The sequence below is a fragment of the Podarcis melisellensis genome (genome assembly GCF_964234715.1).
Source record: "Podarcis melisellensis genome assembly, chromosome: 5".
Taxonomy (NCBI): domain Eukaryota; kingdom Metazoa; phylum Chordata; class Lepidosauria; order Squamata; family Lacertidae; genus Podarcis; species Podarcis melisellensis.
This window is the reverse complement of record NC_138537.1, coordinates 59,808,695-59,831,038: the sequence shown is the minus strand read 5'-3', so window position 1 is coordinate 59,831,038 and position 22,344 is coordinate 59,808,695.

The following is a 22,344-nucleotide window of genomic DNA, read 5'->3' as shown; positions in this document are numbered from 1 at the left end:
TAAATTCCTTCTGAATTGTGCTATCATATATATTTATTAGACTTTTGGAATTTGGCCTACATGCGTTGATTCTAATGTGGCATTTCCATTTTTGTGGGTAAACATCTCAGATGTTTGGCCTGTGCATAATTCATCATAATTCATCATAACACAGTCTTTTCATGGTGATTGTTATATGGTGCTATGGATGCATATGCGCTTGGGCTGAACAGCTAATTGTGTTCCCTTACAGTTCTGCTGGCACTCAATCATAGGCCGGTTCCATCTTGCTGTACTTACCCATTTATAAAAAATAATTATATACTGCCCTCTCATAAAAGACCACTGTAGTGTATGGCTATATAAATAACTTATAAAACTGTTCAAAATTGTGCAGAACAATAATTGAAATGACTGGCTACTCAACAATAGGCCTTTTGGGATAAGAAAGTCTTCAATACATACCCATTCCATTCTATTCTGTGGCATCCCAATGCTCACATTGTGTGTGCCCATTTTTTATGTAAAAGACACTTTGGAGGTAAAATACACACTTTTCCATTCTTTTGACTATCTTTATCTGTAAAATATGTGCTTAGCACACATCTTTAATGCAAAACCATATTTATTTGCACATCAAAAATGCACTGCAAAATCCAGAGACATACATGCACAGTCCAACAAAGACTTGCATTCTGACCTGCAGACAAATTTGTGCAACAAAGTCCAACAAAGACTTGCATTCTGACCTGCAGACAAATTTGTGACCATCAGATTGGGTTGGTCTCCTGTGAAAAGCAGATGAAATTAAACTATCAGTTTAATCTTGATTAGGCTGGTTTAATAATAATAATAATAATAATAATAATAATAATAATAATAATAATAATAATAATAATTTATATCCCACCCTCCCCAGCCGAAACCAGGCTCAGAGCGGCTAACAACAGTAAAATAATACAGCATTGTAAAATCAATTCATTATAAAATCAGTTCAAATCAAATTAATGGCAACCATTGGGCTAGAGTTCTGTGAGGATTACCAAAGGAGAGGGTCAAGCTGTGCCTTGGCCAAAGGCCTGGTGGAACAGCTCTGTCTTGCAGGCCCTGTGGAAAGATGACAAGTCCCGCAGGGCCCTAGCCTCTTGTGACAGAGCATTCCACCAGATCGGAGCCACAGCCAAAAAAGCCCTGGCTCTGGTTGAGTGCTGTTTGGGCCTGTTGGTGCTCTGGGAGAAAATACCATATTAAAGGTTTAAGAAGATGTTGGGTCTGCCCAATGGCCATTTAGTTCAGCATCTTGTTCTCACAGTTGGAAACCAGACCCCCCAAGTGTCCCTATTTTCCAGGGACAGTCCCAGATTTACAGAAGCTGTCCCGGTTTCTGATGTGATCCCAGAAGGTCCCACTTTTCCTTAGAATGTCCCTATTTTCATTGGAGAAACGTTGGAGGGTATGATTGGAAACCTGTAAGTGGGACTCAAGCATGAGAACATTCTCCCTTCTTGCAGTTTCCAGCAGCAGGTATTCAGAAGCATACTGGCTTCTACTAGGCATTGTGTGAAGAAGTACTTAAAAATATTTTAACATGCCCACAACAGCAAAAAGGAATATAGAAAACTAAATAATCTAGAAGCACACGATTAATTTAATGTAACTATTGCAACTGTGTTCTTTATTTGGAAGTTTTTGTTTGCCATAACAAGATGATGGGTTACCTCTAAAAGGCTGATACAGCAGTTTCTTTTCCAAAGGTATTTTGACCTTTATTAGTTTTGCTTCGTTCTCTTCATAGCTTTGCAATGGGACTTTGGAAGGCAACAGAAAATAGATATCTTCCATCTTTTCCCCACCTCAAAACATGTATTTAAAGGGCACCTGATTGATATCACAGAAATATATTGAATCTGCAGAGGTTTACTACATTGTGTGCTCTTCTTTACTTTAATTCTGTTGCAGTATAAGGTCTGATGGTGGCTGATAAACACAGAAGGCTCTTTTGGAGGGTGTTGTCAAAACCTCAACCCGGGAAAGCTGTCACTTATAGGAAAGACACCTAAACAGAACTCTACTGCCCCTATGATTAGCTAAGATGTGGGGGGGGGGGGCTGAAAATAAAAGATAAAACTGAAGCTGGCAATGCATGTTTGTTAGCAGCCTAGATATCTCACCACTCACCACATCCAGGTTTCTGGGCCTTCATGAGACACTACTCTGAAGTATGACACATACTGTAAGCATGTTGAATAAGTTGTCATTATCATCAAATATGTTTGGGATATTCAAGATAGATATCAAGGTCACTGCATGTATGAATGCATGAAATCTGACTAGTACATAGCTCTCCATTCTATCTTCTATTGCCACAAGTAAATAAAGGTAAAGGGACCCCTGACCATTAGGTCCAGTCGCAGACGACTCTGGGGTTGTGGCGCTCATCTTGCTTTATTGCCCAAGGGAGCCGGCTTACAGCTTCCGGGTCATGTGGCCAGCATGACTAAGCCGCTTCTGGCGAACCAGAGCAACACACAGAAATGCCGTTTACCTTCCTGCCGGAGCGGTACCTATTTATCTACTTACACTTTGGCGTGCTTTCGAACTGCTAGGTTGGCAGGAGCAGGGACCGAGCAATGGGAGCTCACCCCGTCACGGGGATTCGAACCACCGACCTTCTGATTGGCAAGTCCTAGGCCCTGTGGTTTAACCCACAGCACCACCCGCGTCCTCCACAAGTAAATAGTGTGTAGCTATTAGTTTGTTTTTAAATGCAGAGACCTGCATCTCTGGTCTGAAGTAAATTTTCTCTGAAGCAAAAAGATGCATCTCAATCAGGCAAGCAGCCAGATGCACAGCTAATTCTTTCCCAACTAATACAGAGCTGGTTCACAGAGGTTTGAGGAAAGAGCTTTTGTTTCAATAATAGTGTGATCATAACCAGTAATAAGTATGTAGCATGGTGCTCTCTCCTTTTGTGTGCATGACAATCATGCATAAATAATTGTGCAAGAAAGTCAGCATTAAGGTCACTTGAGACAAGTGGTGATAAGTGTGTATTGGCACAGAACAACACACATATACACTGTCTGCACTGACTCTGTGTGTACTTCAAATGACAGTGGGGAATCAGGGTGATTCAGTGAATGTTCTCATATTTCTAAGCTAAACTGTGCCACTAACTAAGCACCCTGAGGTGGATGAGGGCCTTCCTAACCTTTTAGACAGGTTTGTGGTCTTTAATACCCAAAACACCCTCAAGAAATGAAACTGGCATGACTGGGAAACTGCCCAGAGCTTAAGAGAGTGTGTTTTTTTTCCTGCTGGTGGGGGTAGTCTTTCATTTTGATAAGCAGGTGGGGGTTGGCAGGCCAAGTGAGTAATTTTCCCAGGTCACTCCAGTCATAGTGATTTGGGAGATTAAAATCTTTTTATGTTAATCTATACCTCCCTCTATGCAGATCAGCTGAGAAATCCTGTTGTATCCTTCCAAAAAATATCTGTGTGGGGTAAGAGTAATTGCTGAGAGGTTTTAATTCCCCACCCCAATCTTTCCTGGGGATCGGGGCTATTTTATCCACCAACTCCTACCCTACAATTCATATTTGCACCAACCCACAACAGTAAAGCCTGCCATTGTGGGAGAATACTGGAGAACTTTGACAGGTTTCATCTGCTCAGGAGGAGTGACCAATTCTGGCAGAAAATAAAAAGTTAGGAACTTTTCCTTTGTTTAAAAGACCAAACTTTAAAGATGTCCTGCATGAAACCCCTGGATGTGTCTGCTTACAATTTGACCATTATGCCTACAAATTTCATCCACTTACTCCCCATTATAGTGAAGGGAATTGGGTCAGAGTTTAGTTTTTAACAGAGGAACTGATTGATGAAGTGGAAGTAGTGGGAACCTTGGGAGGAAGTGATAATGTCGTCTCAGGTTTCATGCTACAGAAGCAAGGGAAAGCTAAACTTAGCTGGATATATACCCTGGACTTTAAGAAGGCTGATTTTAAAAAGCTTAAGGAACTTCTGAGTGAGATCCCATGGACAGACATATTCAAGGAGAACGGAGTCAAAGACAGATGGGAGTTTAAAAAGGTAATATACGGAAGGCACAAATGCAGACAACTCCAACAGAAAGAAAAATGGAAGGCACCTAAGGAAACCAGTGTGGCAGCATAAGGAGCTTGCAGATGAAGTGAGATTTAAGAAGGGCATGCATAAGAAATGGAAGAAAGAAGAAATCATGAAGGAAGGGTTTACAAGAATAGCCAACAGTAGCAGGAAGCTACTTTCACCATAATATGGTATGATCCCATGCTTCAAAATGCACATATGTGAGTAGACCTTTCTTGTGGAACTGGCACCTTCCTGATTCCTTGTGAAAGACCCATTATTAAAATGCCTTACCCTGTTGTATGGGATGGCAGCCCATTAAAATAGCAGCTGTGTGTACGTGTGAGGTGGCAAAGGTGAGCTAATCTATGGCAACTGATATCGTGAGCAGCTCTCCCTTTCGCCTCCTTCACTTGTGGCCATAATGTTGGAAGTATTTATAGCCAGAAACAGCGAGTTGTTAACCATGGCACACATGTGGCCATGTAAGTGGATGTTGATAGTATTTGCCTTTCATGATGCTGCAGCCTAAAGATCACTAAAAGGGTCTGCAAATAGCTCTTCAAAAGAGAACCTGCAGTTATTTCATCATTTAGTTCTACATTAGTGACTTCCAGTTGGTTTATGGCTCTGCATTAAACAAGGGTGTGCAAATTGCAAAGCAACACAGTCCATTTCAAGCTCTTTTTTTTCCTTGCAAAGGTTGAAGTGGTGCTGCTATTTATCAGCTGGGGGGGGGGGACGACGGACCAGGGGCATCTTATTGATTTCACTGGTGGATGTTCTCGGTTTTTTCCCAAGCTCATGCATAATGGATGCTCTCTGATTATTTCTTCCCTCCCCTGCTTTTTTTTTAAAAAAAATACTGCCTCACAAGAACAATGCTAAAGATTTGATTGTAATGAAATACGAAGCCCCATGCTAGTAAAAATCAACAGACAAAATGTTCCCAAGAATTATTGCGGTGATGAGGTAATAATCCAAAGTGTTATCACAATCCCAGAGAATAAAACCCATTACCAGTGTCATCCAATACATTGTCTGCTCAGAAGTAAGTCCCACTGAGCTGCCTGGGGCTTACTCCCAGGTAAATAAGTATAGGATTGCAGCCTACTGTTGCAATTACTACTAAGAATGACAATAAGAAGAATAAAAATACACAGTATAAACAAATGCTAGTATTATTGCTAAGAATAATTCTAAATAGATAACAATCTAATATAAACATTTTTAATATAAATATGTGTGAGATCAGCTTTCCCCAGACTGGAGCTCCTCAGATATTTCAGACTACAAGTTCCATCATTCGTGGCCATTGGCCATGCTGACTGGGGTTAATGGAAATAGGGGTCAGGATGTGGGGATTGGGTTGGGAAAGTCTGTGTCGGGGGTACTATGTTAGTAGAATCACATTTTCTAATGGCTCTGACTTCAAATTGCTTTTAATAATGAGCATGATTATACATGTATCAGAGGTTTTGCTACAGTGAAGCCTCTTCTAGGGATTTATCTCAGTTATTGATTATTATTTTTAATTGCACATTTAAAAATACCTGAAATGGCAAAAATGCAGTCTAATATAACCATAAATATTAGATTAAAAACCCATTATAATGCTAATTCAAACATGAGGATTACACTTCTGTCTGTTTTATAAAGCACACCATGCTTAATCCAAATTTCTCAGTAAAGCCATTTCCGCCCTGGGAGGAGAAGGGGTTGCGGGCTAATCCCTCCCACACATGCGGGGGCTGGCCCTTTGCCCCTGCGTGAACAGGGAATCCCCGGGCAGGTCTTCGACCCTGCCCACCAATCGGCGGGCCAGGGAGGTGGGGCCTAGCCTATTTAAGGCCAGGCACGCCCGGGGACCGCCCTCTTTCCCCTTTCCAGCCGATTGCATGCGGTTACTGAATTCTGTCATGAATCCATTCATTTCAGGCCCCGTGGTAATTCCATAGCCATGCTCCTCAACTTTTCTCTATGAAAATCTATTGAAATGGATGCATACAACAGCAAAACTCTGTTTAGTCACATGCTAGAAAGCTTTTCAGCTGCTCACCAAAAAACAAACATGGGTCAGGTTTCAAAAGGCAGTGTGAGAATAACTGTGTGCATGTAGGATGTTTCTGACTCCCTTCCCACTGCAGCCTCTTGTTCTCCTGAAAAGCTGCCCTTGAGATCTGGGGCTACAAATAGTAGCAACTGCAAAAGGGAAATTGACAAGCTATGAAAGAAAGTGTTTTCCAATAATGCCTGGTGCTCTTTAGATCTGAGACATTAGGTATTTTGATCATGTATGAACTCCCCAAACCAGCCAGGAATATGGACCAAAACCAGAACTTAGTGGCAGGTTGATTCCCCTTTATATAACATACAGTGGCACAAAGTTGCACCCAACATTAGGGGCGGGCATTGAACATGCATGATGTCACACATGTGACACACGCCAAACCTAGCCAGCCCAATTTGGCCCGCCACCCCCCACCTACCCACAGCAAGCTGCCTTAGCATTGTGAAAGGGATGCACAGGGCAAAGATTATTCGGTTTCCCCAGCCACTCTAGGCGGCTTTCAACAAAATATTAAAATACAATAGTCCATCAAACATTAAAAGCTTTCCTAAACAGGGCTGCCTTCAGATGTCTTATAAAGTCTGGTAGTTGTTTTTCTCTTGACATTTGGTGGGAGGGCGTTCCACAGGGCGGGTGCCACTACTGACAAGGCCCTCTGCCTGGTTCCCTGTAACTTGGCTTCTTGCAGCGAGGGAACCACCAGAAGGCCCTCTGCATCCAGGCAGAATGATAGTAATTATACTATTAGAGCATGGTTTAATTTTTATAGGCATGGCAAATGAATGGGTATTCCCCAGCCCCAGATATTTTAAGAATCTGCTATTAAGTCCCTTAGGGCACAATCTAAGGAGGGGTGGGGTTAGGATCCAGCAGATTTCTGGCTGAGCTGGGACATTTCTGGTGCACCCAGGTTATGCTGACTTAACTCTCTCATCCTGGTTTAGCCAGAGATACTCTGGCTTATCTTCCCCTTCCTGGCTCAGCTGGGACCCAGAGGGTTGAACCAAGCCTAGAAAATTTTCAGTTACTGCAAGCCCTGAAAAAGAGGCATGGGGAGGTGTTTCGGTGTAGGTGGGCTCAGCTAGCAGTAGCCACATTCCTACTGGCTTCCTATACTAAGGAGAGAAGTGGGAGAGAATAATGCAAGCTATGAACCCTAATGGAGAACTTTCTCCTTAAAGGTCAGTAAACCCTACAACAAAATGTTGTAGTGAATCAGCAAAATGGAATAAAGTGAAGTCTGAATTCGGCCATTCTGTGGCACCCATGCTCGTCAGTTTAGATCCTGGAAGATTACTGTTGGGGTGCTTTCATTGTTGTTGCTTTTTAAAACAATTCATTTGATTATGCTTTATTATTTTGGGGAGGCCCCATTTCATCTTCAAACTGCTAAGCACCCAAGTTTGCGATCTGAGGGTGTGTGTGTGTGTGTGCTAATAGTATTCAAGAAAAAGGAAATGAAAGCCACTTGGGAAATGGAGTAATTAACACATTTTTAGTCAGTTGCAATCTCTGTCATGAAGGCATCAATTAAAGTGTAAATGTAACAGCTAAAAGAAATAACTTCTCAATGTTCAAGCCCAACACAGTTAAATCTAAAACAATTTTAGTTTAATTTGCATATTACCAAAACCCTATTCAGGAGCCTTTTTGAGTTATACAGAGAACTATAAGATAAATTACAACTTAATAAATAAAAAACTACCACTGAATGTTGGAGGGAGAGGTTTTCTCTTCACTCCCTATCACCATAACAACCAGAACCAAAATAGCCTGAAAAGGAAACAAACAAGCCTGGCCTTAATCCTCGCTGGTTAAAATTGACCCCTACTAATTAAACCAATTACAGCTTGTTGCTCCTAAGCAATACATTAGTTTTCTACAATACATGTCCTGAAAATTGTGCAAATAATATTCCTGCCTCTTCTTTTTTACTTTTTTTGGTCTTTGGAAAAAATGAAAGCCCAAAGATAGGGGAAATACAGCGAGTTGCATGGTACTTTTTTGCACATGCAACAGAACTTCCCCCTCCTCTCCTCTCCAGCTACCTGAGCACTCTTTGGGACAGACATCCTCTCTGAAGATGGGTGCTGGGTAACATGGCCTTAATTTGGGATGCGTTACTAGATAAACCTCTCCCTGTTGCTGCCCGCAGAAGTCTAGGCTTAACTGTTTGTGGTAGAGCACCAGCAAAGGTATTTTATTTCTGTGAAAACTGCCCAGCATCCATTTCTTCCCCTCCCAGAGGGTCAAAGTACGAGGAAGCACTTTTGGATCAAAACAGTATATTTATCTAATTACACTCTAGGAAGGTTTAAAGCTTGATGGTTTCACAAGTGAGGAACAAACCTAGTTTAGAATGCAAAATCTTTGCACCACAGAGAGGCTCTTATCAAACCAAGTCTTAGGCAGACTTTCCCCTCCTAGAGTGGCTATCAGATTTCCTAACCAGAAACACCCACTGAGCCCTTTCTAGGATTAAACTTCTCAGGGAGAATGGTTCTCTGTAACCAGGATTAACATTGTAAGTCTTCTAAAATATGGGTGGGGGTGGGGGGTATTGGTTTGTTTGAGTTCAGTAATTTTAAGGTTCCCATAATCCAGTCCAAACAGCCCTAAGAAATGAGCTGGACTTACTTCTGAGTAACCATGCTTAGAGCATTGTTCTGCACATCAAAACTATAACCTCAGCTAACAGCAGCAAATACTTAATATATTGTTGGAGGACCTTTGAAAGAGCAATAACATTTCTTGGTTTCTCAAGAAATAGATCTATGAGTAGCCAATTGTTAATGGAGAAGTTTATATGGATTTTTCAAGGTGCCCTAAACATGTCAAGTGACCGACAGAAGATGGATTGCTTTGTAATCTCTCTGTTGTGCTCTTCTTCTGAAGCATTTAGCACTGGAATCTGGGTTACACGAACCCTTAGCATGACCCAGTACAGCAGTGCTTGTGTTCTGCCATTTATCATGGTCATTGCATATCATAGCTGCAAAGCAGATAAGGCTGGGAAAGCATTTGCTTTGCATCCCCAATGTTTTCCTGGAGTTTAAACCACCGCATGGTGAATGCTAGCGAAGCCTTTTTATACCTAGGATTTCCTTACTGAAAATTGAGCAAATAACAGCGCAACTGTTTTGTAGCCCAGTTTATCCAGATGGCAAGTCCCTCTCGCTTCCCACTAGGGTGAAGCTTATGATCTGGGTTTGTCGCAGTAGCTCAGCAAATCTAAGGGCTTCTAGTCTCAGCTGACAGGGTGGGTTAACAGCACAGCCCTGCACTTCTGCTAGAAGGTTGTCACTAAATTTAATAGAGGTCAGAGAGGAAGGATGAGAGAGGACTCAAATAGCTATAAAGCTGCAAAAGAGTAACTGTTTGGAATGGGGAAACTTGTTGCAGTACATGGATGCCGTATTGCTTAAGCAGCAACTGTGGTTCACCAGCAAGGAAGAACAGGAAAGGCCCAGTACGAGCCAACAAAGTGAAGGATGCAAGAAACTGGGATTCATCCTACCCAGTAGTCACTGGTTTTACTTTATTGACTTCTACACAGGCTGAACAATGATTATGGTTACGACCACTGTATCTTTTGGTTAGAGTAGCTGTAGGAAGAAGAAGAAGAAGAAGAAGAAGAAGAGGAGGAGGAGTTTGGATTTGATATCCTGCTTTATCACTACCCTAAGGAGTCTCAAAGCAGCTAACATTCTCCTTTCCCTTCCTCCCCCACAACAAACACTCTGTGATGTGAGTGGGGCTGAGAGACTTCAGAGAAGTGAAGCAAAATGAAAAAATAGAAAAAATCAATAGGGGTAGCTTTTCCTATCATTGCATCTTCTTCACGTCAGGAAAAGATACACTTGGGTTGGAGGGCTGTGGATTTGGTTCATACAAAAGCTGATTAGGGATGGGCTGAGCAGCTGATTGCATCCCTTTTCAGTCTTGCTGGCACTCAGTCACAGGTCAGTCCCCCCCCCCCATCCCTAGGAAAGAGCAGTATATAGCTAGAGCTTAGAGTAGCAGGAGTTGGGAGTTATGTGACAGAGCATGATGTTCAACGTCTGTTTGGTTTCAAGGCTGTGCCTAAGGGAGAAGCAAGACGCTCTTGGGGTGATTATTCTGTGAACCCCTCTATCATAGGCTCAGGTTGTATATATGTGCAAATAAACCATATACCACACAGATGCCATCATAAAGAAACACAAATCCTGGGTGTGCACCTGCAACCCCTGGAATCATGCACTGCTCAGAGATCAGGATGGTGTGCAACAGTACTCTTAAGCACAATCAAATCTATTCAAATACTTCAAGTATGCTTGTGTTTAAGAAGTGAGAGGCCATTGTCATGAAATGCAATTGGCTCACATTTAAACTGGCACCCTGCTTTTTTTTTGAAAGCTGCAAATTTAAGGGCTTGGGTGACTCACCTTTTCCACCTTATACCTCCCAATATACCCCACACATTCCTTCCATTTCGAGTTATAACCACTTGCAGTATTCCGTCTGGATTATAGTGCAGGTTTTGAAACATGCTATTCTGTAGAGAGCCAGCTGCATCTAGGAAACTGTATAAATAAAATACTGATAATTATTCAGCCCCAAGGCCTCCTTTGCTTCTGTGGGAGACAGAATTCCCTGTGCGACAAAATACATGTTTATTGTTCTAAAAACACCGTGCTTGGGATCTAGCATTTCCTCGGTTTCAAATGAGCAGCAAAAAAAAAAAAAAAAAAGGAACTTCATCTGTTTTGTAACTTCAAAAGTGTGGATTTATTTCTATTCAAATATTTTGCACGTAGCCTGAAGATATGTATTAATCGGCATGGCTAGAGAGGTAGAAGCAGCATTTTATTTACCACTCTTAAGGGGAAACAACCTTCGTTGATTAAATGCAATGAACTGAAAGTTAAATATAGGCTTCTGTGTGCTGCCATTGTGGAAGGTCTTTTGTATTTCTTTGTTTAACAGTCACCAGGAATTTTTTTTCCTTAATAAGAGAAATAGAGAGAGAGAAAATAATTACACAGCAATCTGTCAAAGCATTGGCTAAGTTACCCATCTCAGAAAATAATGTCCAGTACCAAATGAGAATGAGGTTTTAGAACTGAATGCAGTAGTGCAGGGGTTTCTAAACTATGGTCCTTGGACCACAAGTGATCCGCAAGCTTCACTCAGGTACTCCATGGCATGTCTTTGAATAATGGTGGGAACAGCAGCTGTGAGCAGCAGGAGCTGAGGCTACACTGTTGTTTAAAGAACATAGCACAAAGGAATAGAAGGGATTGGGAGCTGGAAAGGCAGAGTGAGAGGAAGCAATGAAATGCAAACAAATAAAGAAGCAATAAAAATACAATTAAGAATAATAAAGCATTTAGCTATTGCTACCACAGGAAGGGAAGTCATGAAGTGGTCTGTCAAGACCCCCAGCAATTTTCAAATGGTCCCTAAGGGGGGAAAAGTTCATATGCTTCCCAAGCCTTCAAGGTTCACATTCTGCATTACTCAAATGCCAACTTTATGAAACATTGTACAGAAGCAATTGTTCCTTATATTATTGATAGGCATTGTTTTCAACTTAAACATTTAGAGCTATTTTCACACACAAGGCTGCAGTGCATTCTGGGAAGCAAGTCCATAGGCCACAATGGTGACTTGCTTCTGAGTGAAAATGCATAGGATTTGCACTGCACAAGTAGCATTAAAGGCCATAATAATAATAATAATAATAATTAATAATAATAATTTATTATTTATACCCCACCCATCTGGCTGGGTTTCCCCAGCCACTCTGGGCGGCTTCCAACTGAATATTAAATATAAGGCAGGGATGGGGAATCTGAGACCCTCTAAGGTAAAAAAAAAAAAGAAAAAAGGTAAAGGAACCACTGGACGGTTAAGTCCAGTCAAAGGCGACTATGGGGTTGTGGCGTTCATCTCACTTTCAGGCCGAGGGACCCAGCGTTTGTCCACAGACAGCTTTCCAGGTCATGTGGCCAACATGACTAAACTGCAATGGAACACCATGACGGATAGCAGAGCGCACAGAAATGCCATTTACCTTCCCGCCACAGCAGTACCTATTTATCTACTTGCACTGGCATCCTTTTGAACTGCTAGGTTGGCAGAAGCTGGGACAGAGCAACGGGAGCTCACCCTGTTGTGGGGATTCGAACCGCCAGCCTTCTGATCAGCAAGCCCAAGAGGCTCAGTGGTTTAGACCACAGTGCCACCCGCATCCCTACGAGACCCTAGACCCAGCTAGCATGGTCAACGATTAGGGATGATGGGAGTTGTGGTCCAATAACAGCTTGGAATGCACATACCTAGCAGACTGCCTCCTCTATTGATTTTTGCATTCCTCAGATGGGATCCTACTAGAAATACCATAGCCATTGAATTGCCATTTGGAAATCTTCTAGAATGTAAAATTCTAAAATCTCTTGTGAAAACCCAGTCCTGTAGTCAAAATTGAGAGATTCTCAATTTTCAGCAGCGAACAGTTCCTTATCAAGCTTCTTAGAAAGTATATATATCATTGTACCACTATTTCTAAAAAAAACACAAAAGGAAGAAGTGTCCAGTCAGTCTACATTTTTCTGGGTGAGGGGCTCTTCTTTCCTTTCACATATAGCAGAAAGAAATATCTGAGTGTGAATTGGCGTGGAAAGTCACTGTACAACCAAGAAAAAAGCATGAAAAGATAAACACATCAGAATCAGAAAGTTTCGCCTTGTGTTCTGTTCTCTCTGGTGCTTAGACCACTAAGGAGCTGTAGACAACATATTTTTCCTGGTTAAGATATAGAAATGGAAAAGAGGGAGGCGGTGTGAGCTAAAAAGAATAATGCTGTGCTGAAAATGCCTCTGTTTCCCCCCAACTATTCTCCTCTTAACGAGAAGAAATTGCATTTGAAAATTACCAACAGGAGATACAATTTTGGTGACAGTCTCACGTATGGGGTGTGACATTTTTCAAGGTGATAAGGGTTTTGTAAGCATCCTTGCTTTCATTTTGCAAATCCTCTCTCCAGTGGTCTGCATTCTTGAAAAACCCATGATGGCCTTGGCTGATGTTTAGAGGCAGCCAGGGAGACTGCTTATCTATGAATGCCATTATTTATTGTTGCTGTTGTCTTATTAAGTGAGATATTTTTATTTATTATTATTTTTTTAAAAAACAAAATGGAAAGATTTTTTAAAAGATAAAAGCAGGGCTTTTTTTCAGCCACAACTCTGTTTCTTTGTTGTAAGACACTTTGAACATAATTTTGTGTGTGTGGAAAAGTGGCATACAAATAAATTGAATGAATGAATGATAGCATAGTCTTTGTTTTCATTTTAGATGACAATATACTGTGACTTGATGGAAGGGGAAAACAAGAGTGCAGCACAGCTCTTTTTCAGAGTAGAAAAGGTCCTCTGCACATCCTCTGCCAGAGTGCAAAGCTGTTTGACAAGTGGTGAGGCCTTGAAGTTGATGATGGATTAGCACAGAGCAAATCAGGGAATGAGGAAAATAATCAAGGACAGCCTAGATATCTATTTCCTTTTCCTTGATGGAGTTCCTATTTCATGCTAGCATTTTAATTGCTAGCACATCTATGTGCTATTATTTGCATTTCTATTCAAAAACTAATAGTTGCATTTCAGCTGGCTGAAGTTCTTGCATGCCAAGGCCCTGTGCCCCGCAGTTCCCCAGTTATTCCTCCTCCTTATCGAGGTGGGGCTGAGTGGGGGTGATGCAGCCGGGGCAGGTGCGGAAGGGGGCATCAATCCCATGCCCCCAAGTGGAGTCAGTGCAAGGGCCTGGATGCCCAGTCGCAACACCGCCCACCGCAAAAGGTGAGCCGTCTTTTCTTAAAATTCCATGTGTTTTTCAAGTTAGGCACTACGGAGTTCAATGGCACTTACTACTAGGAAACCATGTATAGGATTGCATTCATGCTGATCCTAATGAATCAGTTATTATGCTGTGTGCTGCTGCTTTTGGGGTATGGGTGTGTTTGTCATAATAGATCCACACAGCTGATTGCATTTTTGGACTCTCCTTGGAGCCATAAATTGTGAATGAAGGACAGGAGATGTCATTATAAGCGTGGTGTAGTGGTTAAGACCGGTAGTCTCATAATCTGGCGAACTGGGTTCGCCTCCCCGCTCCTCCACATGCAGCTGCTGGGCGATCTTGGGGTAGTCTCACTTCTCTTAAGTCTCTCAGCCTCACTCACCTCACAGAGTGTTTGTTGTGGGGGAGGAAGGGAAAGGAGATTGTTACCAGCTTTGAGACTCCTTAAGGGGAGTGAAAGGCGGGATATCAACTCCAAACTCTCCTCCTCCTGCTCCTCCTCCTCCTCTTCCTCCTCCTCCTCCTCCTCCTCCCAGTTTTCTGCTATACCACTGAGTATATGCTAAAGAACACAGAAGCTCAACATGGTGTCTGTGTTGTTTGGTATTATTGTTTTCCCCACAAAAGTAGTGAGAAAAGTTGAGAAGTGAAACTAATCTCCATCTGCTTTGCTAAAACAGTTCCTACTGCAGCTGTTCCTGTTCTGAAGCCTTCCCTGAATTGAAAAGGAGACTTCAAACAAGATGGATGTTGGTAAAACCTTACATGGTTTATATATGTACCAAATAATGATATCTGCTGCTATTCGGAAGAGGAAATGTACCTATATCTTTGAAATATGAACTGCTCATTTTATTAGGACAATTTTGCAGGAATTCCCAAGGCTGGTTGGAAAATTCACAATTACTATGAGTCAAAGCACATTTATATGGAACTATGTCATCAAAGGGACGTGGGTGGTTCTGTGGGTTAAACCACAGAGCCTAGGGCTTGCCGATCAGAAGGTTGGCGGTTCGAATCCCCGCGACGGGATGAGCTCCCGTTGTTCAGTCCCAGCGCCTGCCCACCTAGCAGTTCAAAAGCACGTCAAGTGCAAGTAGATAAATAGGTACCACTCCGGCGGGAAGGCAAACAGCGTTTCCGTGCGCTGCTCTGGTTTTGCCAGAAGCGGCTTAGTCATGCTGGCCACATGACCCGGAAGCTGTCTGCGGACAAATCCAGCTCCCTTGGCCTATAGAGTGAGATGAGCGCCGCAACCCCAGAGTCATCTGCGACTGGACCTAATGCTCAGGGGTACCTTTTATGTCATCAGAGGTAAAATTGCCTGTAAAAATACTAAGTGTGTGCATCAACTGTATGTGTACCCTGAATTATGAGGTGGATTGGGGTCATTCTGGGAAGGTTCTTATGTTTGGAGTTGGATCATGTCATTAACAAGCTTTCTGGGGGTAGAGTCTCCATAACCCATTTTGGCAGGGCAGGGCAGACCTTATTTCTTCCCATCCCTATGAGTGAATTTTGACAGATAGGTGGGACCACATAGTAATCAATTATCTGACATAACAAGGACATTGGAGATTGACATGCGTCTAACTGCAGCACTTTGCACAGTGCTTCCAAAGCACAGAGCTGGCAGAACATGTTGGGCAGCTTTTCCCAAGTGTCTGGCAATCAGCTGGCTGCTCTACAGCTTTTTGCAAGCACCCAATGGCTTTACAGGCAAAAATGCACAGTCCCTAAAACAAATCTATGACAATGACATCCATTTTCATCCATTGTTTCCAAACTGCTGATTAACTCAAAAGAGCTCAATATCCAGAAGATTAAATCTAATATATTTGAAGAGCCTCAAGGCTTTAGGGTATTATACTAGTTGTTAGAAGAACTGACAATTACGAAGAAATTTGTATAATTAGCTGTTATTGCTGGAAAGCGACTGCAGGTATTCAGTGATCTGGCTGATCATAGAGGAGAAAAGTGATAAGTGGATACAGCATCTTCATTCTTGGAGTGAAGCTTGAGCTTGCACCTTCCAAGAATTTGGTGGACTCACAGTTGCCTTTGTTTTGCCCTAGTTAGCAATAGGCACTTTGGATAGGAAAGCTGTGGAACAACTGAGCTATAAAAACTGATTTGTCTTTTACTCCAAGAAATGACCTTCTGTAGGTCATGCATGAAAAATATTGGTTGGAGAATGCAAAGGGTTATTCCCAGTGGAAGACCTTCATTTTCCTGCTGCTCATTCAGCATTTCATAATCAAGCACAGTCAGTAAAATAAACAGAAAGGGCAGGCTCCCCATACCCCCACCCTCCCAAATCCCTAAGCACTCTTTGACCAAGAGCTTGAATGCACACTTGAGGACTCCTCCATTAAGTTTTATTGGGATGTATCCTGGGCTGCAGCCTCTAAATGTTCCTGAGCTTTACTGGGTATTTAACTGATCTGGGAATTCAGCTTATTTCCTGCTTGTGAGCTTTAGTACTTAAAGCTATAAAACACGTCTTGAGTGAAGTGGAGCTAAATGTTTTGCAGGTAGCTGAGCTTCCCCTTTTCAGGTACGACAAGTTGGCTGATAATATAAAATCGGTTTCTTGTTGTCAGAAACGATTGTGACAAAGATCAAATATCCTTTCGTGATTCCTTCTTAAAGGATTTAACTCAGTGCATAGTAAAAGAAGCAAAAGCAGTGCAAGCTGTAGATTACAAATATGAAATTTTGGAAGCGGCAATATGTCAGATGCACTCCTTAACAGCTTTCCTTTACACTCATTTTGCAACTACAACCTTCATACTTAAAGGTACATAGTCACATCTATGTTTTTTCAAAAGGAAGTCCTTTTAGATTCGAATGGGATTTATTTTTCAAGAAAAGCTACAGTCCAAAGCATATTTACCCTCATGTACCTTAATGTGTTTTATAAAGTGGAAATGTATAGATTGTGAATATGGTCACACTATTTAATTCCTACGAGTCTGTTCTACTTTAATGAGCTGAAACTGGGCACATTTTGATATATGTTCTCCCTGGGGGAAATGGATTTGTCCATTAGAAGTAGTTTCTGACAAAAGAACAACCAGCCCAAGTGCCCTTCTGTTCTTGCTGCAAAGCTTTTCTTCCCTTTGACCCATCTTCTCCATAGAGAAGCATGTAATCAGGCAAGTGCACTTCTCTCCTCTGCAGGAGGTAAAGGTAAGGATAGTGCCGACCACAGTCTTTCAAATTTCACATGTGCGGATCCAAAGCAATTTGTAATACCTTGACGTACATCTGGATTCTGAAGATAGGAAGCTCCCTGTGCTGGAATATAACTTAAAAGATACAGCTTCCTGTTTGTACTTGTCTCCCCTCTTGGTTGAACATCTTCCTGAGGTGCTGGCCATGTAAGTTCATGTGAAAGCAGATTATTGGGTGGTTTGGAACCATCACACCAGCTTCCCAACAGGTGGGCCTCTGTTGCTTATGGGGAGGGAGACAGATGAAGCGGCTGGTGGGTCAGCGTAGGTCAAACACACCAGCGGAACCAAGTGGAGACATATGTGGGGCCACCAATCCCACTGTGCCTCCTTCTTCCCTGTAAGTGATAGTGACCCACCTGCAAGGAAACTATCATAGCCACCTGGAGAGGCATTCCTGAGTACCTGCCTGAACTGTACCAGTACGAATTGCTGCACTAGTGGTACCACAAGGATCAGTTCTTTGAGATGCTAAAATGATGCCACTGAGGCCCCATCTGCACTATACATGGAAAGCAGCATCATACCACTTTAAAACAGATGGCTCACCTCAAAGACTCATGGGAACTGTTCGGAGAGTATATAGGAGACCCCTGTTCCTCTTACACATAATTGAGGCAGAGGGTGGCCCTGGGGTCTAAGCCACTGAGCCATTTGGCACAGGGGTCAGCAAACGTTTTCAACAGGGGGCTGGTCCACTGTCCCTCAGACCTTGTGGGGGGGCCGGACTATATTCTAAATATATTCAAAAATAAATGAATGAATTCCTATGCCCCCAAAATAACCCAGAGATGCATTTTAAATAAAAGCACACATTCTACTCAGGTAAAAACACACTGGTTCCCGGACAGTCCATGGGCTGGATTTAGAAGGCGATTGGGCTGCATCTAGCCCCCGGGCCTTAGTTTGCCTACCCATGCACTTGGGCTTGCTGATTGGAAGGTCGGTGGTTTGAATCCACACAACAGGGTAAGCTCCTGTTGCTCTCTCCCAGCTTCTGCCAATTTAGCTGTACGGAAGGATACCAGTGCAATTAAATAAATAGGTACCGCTGTGGCGGGAAGGTAAATGGCATTTCTGTTCACTTTGGCACTTGTCATGGTGTCCCGTTGTGCCAGAAGCGGTTTAGTCATGCTGGCCACATGACCTGGAAAACTGTCTGTGGACAAACGACGGCTCCTTTGGCCAGAAGCGAGGGTCTGGAGAACCTCATGAACATACATGGAGGAAAGAGAAGGAGTCTTGTTCTGTTGAACAATCTGAAATACTTTCACTGACAAGTGAAGAGCACGATGTTGAATTCCTCCCCTTCTTCACAAATTCTAAAAATAATAAAACAATTTCTTCAGATCTATAATAAATCAGGATGGGATGCAGGAACACAGCAAATATAGTACATTAATTCATTTTCCTTATCTGCTTAATATCCCAACATCTAATTTGCAGACAGGCAGAGCCCAGGTGCACTTGTGTCATCATCCCCTTCCAGTCTCATATTTCAGCCATTCCTTCCCCTCCTTTGGGTCCAGAACCTCTGGGTTATTATCACAGTCAGGAATTCAAGCATTCTAGCAAGGTTACAACAAGCTCCTAAAACTGATAAGTCTCCAGAAACATTCCGAGGAGATCCACACATGTTCGCAAATGGGCACCAAATGGCTTTTCTCTGGTTCTCTTTGGAGACTTCAATTCTCTCTTAAATAGCTAAATACACAGTGGTCAGTAGGTCCTCCACCATTTGCCACAGGAAGGAGGAACTAACTTTTATAGATCCAATAACTATCAATATAGGTCTGGTGGTTTTAGTGCTTAGAGGGCATAGGTCCCAGTGTCTCTCTCTCTCTCTCTCTCTCTCTCTCTCTCTCTCTCTCGTGTGTGTGTATCCTACAACTGCATGCAAGGATATGGCCTGTATTAGCAGATGATCAGCACTGTTAGCTCTGATCACTTGGAGAGGGGTGGTCCTTGGAGTCAGTTCCTTCCTGTAAGGGTTGATCAATGCTGTCAGAGAAGACAACACAGACTACATGTTCTACAGTGTGTGAGTACACTCAAGTTGAGATACCACCTTGAGACCTGGATGTTGCTGCTGATTTGCTTAACAGCATCCTCCAGCCCCCAGAATAGGCATTCTGTGGGCTTTTTCAACCTGCTTCTGGGTATGGAATGGCCTTGCTTAGGAAGAAATAGGTTAAGAAGCTCCCAAACCATTTCCCTTGAAATAGCAGTACTAAAAATAATGGGACTACTCAAAGGCAAGCGATTGGAGCATTTCAGCCATAAAATGTCAAAATAATAAATCATCCCCCCCCTCCCATTTTGAAGGCAGGAAAAAGAAAGCAGTTCTTTTCCCTGAAAGGTTGCTAGAAAAGAAATTCAAACAGACTTTACTTCTTCCTGCAAATAAAATGATAGACCTTGTTGACAGGCTTGGCGTATCTGGCTTAAATAATTTGTCAAATATCAGGTTTGCAATGAAGTTGAATCTGAACTTTTCAGCATTAAGGTTTTGTTTCCCCCTAAAATTGCGAAGTGTGTGAATCATGATGCCTCTAGCACTTCATCTATATTTTAAAATGTGATCTGTGAACTCCAAACCAAGTCCTCTATTTTTAATGCATGTTCAACTGACCACCTTAAAACAAGTCCCCCCACCACAAGATAGTTCGGGAGGCTGCTATCAGAAATGTATATGTTGAACTATTTAAATATGAGGCTCTTCCTTTTAAAGTATAGTTTCACAGTACAATAAATTATTAACTGAACTTCTTAAGAAAATGCATAATGTAATAAAACTCTCACATTCTTTCTTCCATTTCATGTGTGTTGTGTCCTGGTGTGAATATCTAGAGTAGTTGAGATCTGCATACCTTAAGAGATGGCCCACTTACTTGCTTACCCTTCTTTCTATTGTTCCTTGTAGTAGCAGATGGTGTGCAGAATACTGGGAATGGGGCAGGAAGTCAGATCTCATTTTAGGGCATGAGCCAAACTCTCTTTGCTTTGGATTTGAGGGTTACTGAGATTGGGGAAATGTGAACAGATGGAACCCCCTGCAGGTGGCAGTTAGAGGAAAGCCAGGAAATGAACCACTTTGGTGATGGAGAAGGGATGAGCCATCCCTGGAACTGTTGGTTCCATCACATTTTTACAGTTGTGTACATTTCTACATGTCAGCTACAAGAGTTGGAGTTTCTGACAAATGCACAAATCTTCTTCCAAGCAAGTGAAAGGCAATAATCACAGTTCAAGGACACATCCCACCTCAGCAAAAGCACCCGAGGATGGATTGGTGATAGGCTAGTGAGGGATGCAGATTAGGGAGTAGGCATGAGCTTTAGAGAGCATAAGGACCACATTTCGTCCATAGGTGTTCGGTTTTCCACCTCTGCTTTAGAGTCGATACAAAAGCTGGCCATCTCTAATGAGAGGCATCTATTTCCTTCCGTAATGGTCAACAAAATAGTATTGTCCCACTTGTCTTGCATAAGATGTTGAGGGAAGGCACACTGTGCATTGCCACTCGGCTACCTATATAATTAAAGACCAGGGTATCCAGAAAATCTACTCAGAAAAGGTGAAGACCACATTCAACTCAAATGGCAGGTCTTGAGAGTCTGTACACAAACGCCAATGTGTTGAGTGGGTGAACAATCCTTTACATTGGTGGTAGGACCAAATGGTTTTAAAGGCTTATTGGCATTCTTTAGTACTTCTTCAGTATGTATTCAGTCAAGACACAGCAGCAGAAAACAGCACATTCCACAATTCAGTCTCCAAGTTGCCTCATCATCAGTTCATTTTTTTAAAAAACCTTTTTCCATCTCCATCGTTCCTACAGGGCTTGGTCTGCACAGGTGAATTGGCATTTTAGAAGGTAGCTCAAGTTCCTACACAATTGCTATATTTATTTTCCACAGGAAGGTCACTCTGCTCAGTGTAGACTCTCTTATTTGTTCATCTATTCTGTTTCATTGGAGTTCAGCTATTGCTTAAATGCCAGCACCTGCACTGCATTTTGCTGATTATGAGTTCCCTCAAAGCTGCTGCTTTCTCAGGTCAGTCCATTTTGATTGAATCCTAGCTGTGGGAACATTGATTGCTTGCTTTTATCTTCTGGAATGCTGCCAGCTGAATGGATTTTGGTGCTTTGCTGTCAAATACTGGATACCCTGAGTTTAGTGCTTTGGAAGGATTCTGTTGCCACGTGTTCCAACAGAAGCAGGAGAGCTCTTATGAATGAGCAGCGCAAACAGGCTGTCCTAGTTCCAAGGATGCCTCCTACTGGCAGTTAGGCCATACTTGTCACCTGGATTCTTTGGAAGTCACCCCAGCGCTGCTGAGAAGCAATGAAAAGATATGGACCACCATTCTCCAGGAGGCTATGCCATGGATATTTCATTTGAATGAATGGGAGATGGGTGAGAATTATGTCCATTATCTTTTATATGCTTTGTCAAATGTCTGAATATTGCTCTGCTAATATAAAAGTAGATGTTTAGCAGTTTTTCAGCTTTGACTCTGTTGCTGTATTTGCAGTCTGTTTCCCTTATTTCTCTGCATTCCCATTTCTCCATATTCACTGGTGCCTGATATAAGATCATAGGAAGTTGCCCTAATGGTCCATCTGTATTGTCTGACTCTTAGCAGCTGTCCAGAGTTTCAGCTAGGAGTCTTTCTGAACCCTGCTTGGAGATGCTGGAAATTGAACCTGGACCTTCTGCATGCAGTGGGCATAGGCTGCCACTAAGTTACAGCTCCCTCCTTTTACTTAATAATTCTTTTAATACCTTTGTTCTCTGCAGTCAAAGAAGTATATCTGAACCGCTTTACTGCCATTTGTTCTTCTCTGTGTATTGGTGCATTAAATTTTGAGAAAAGGAAGGGATACAGGGTGAGTAATTGCAAATACTTGCTCTAAGGGAACAAATCAAACAAATCCAGTGTGGCTGCAGATTGACCTCTTGAAATTCTCCTTCTAGCACTTTTAAATTTTGCCTCTGAGTAATTAACTTTCCCTCCCGTTTTGAGTTACAGAACATTTCAAGGGGCCTTACATACTTGAAATTTGGCAGATTTAATTTAAGTATTTCACTAAATTCAAAC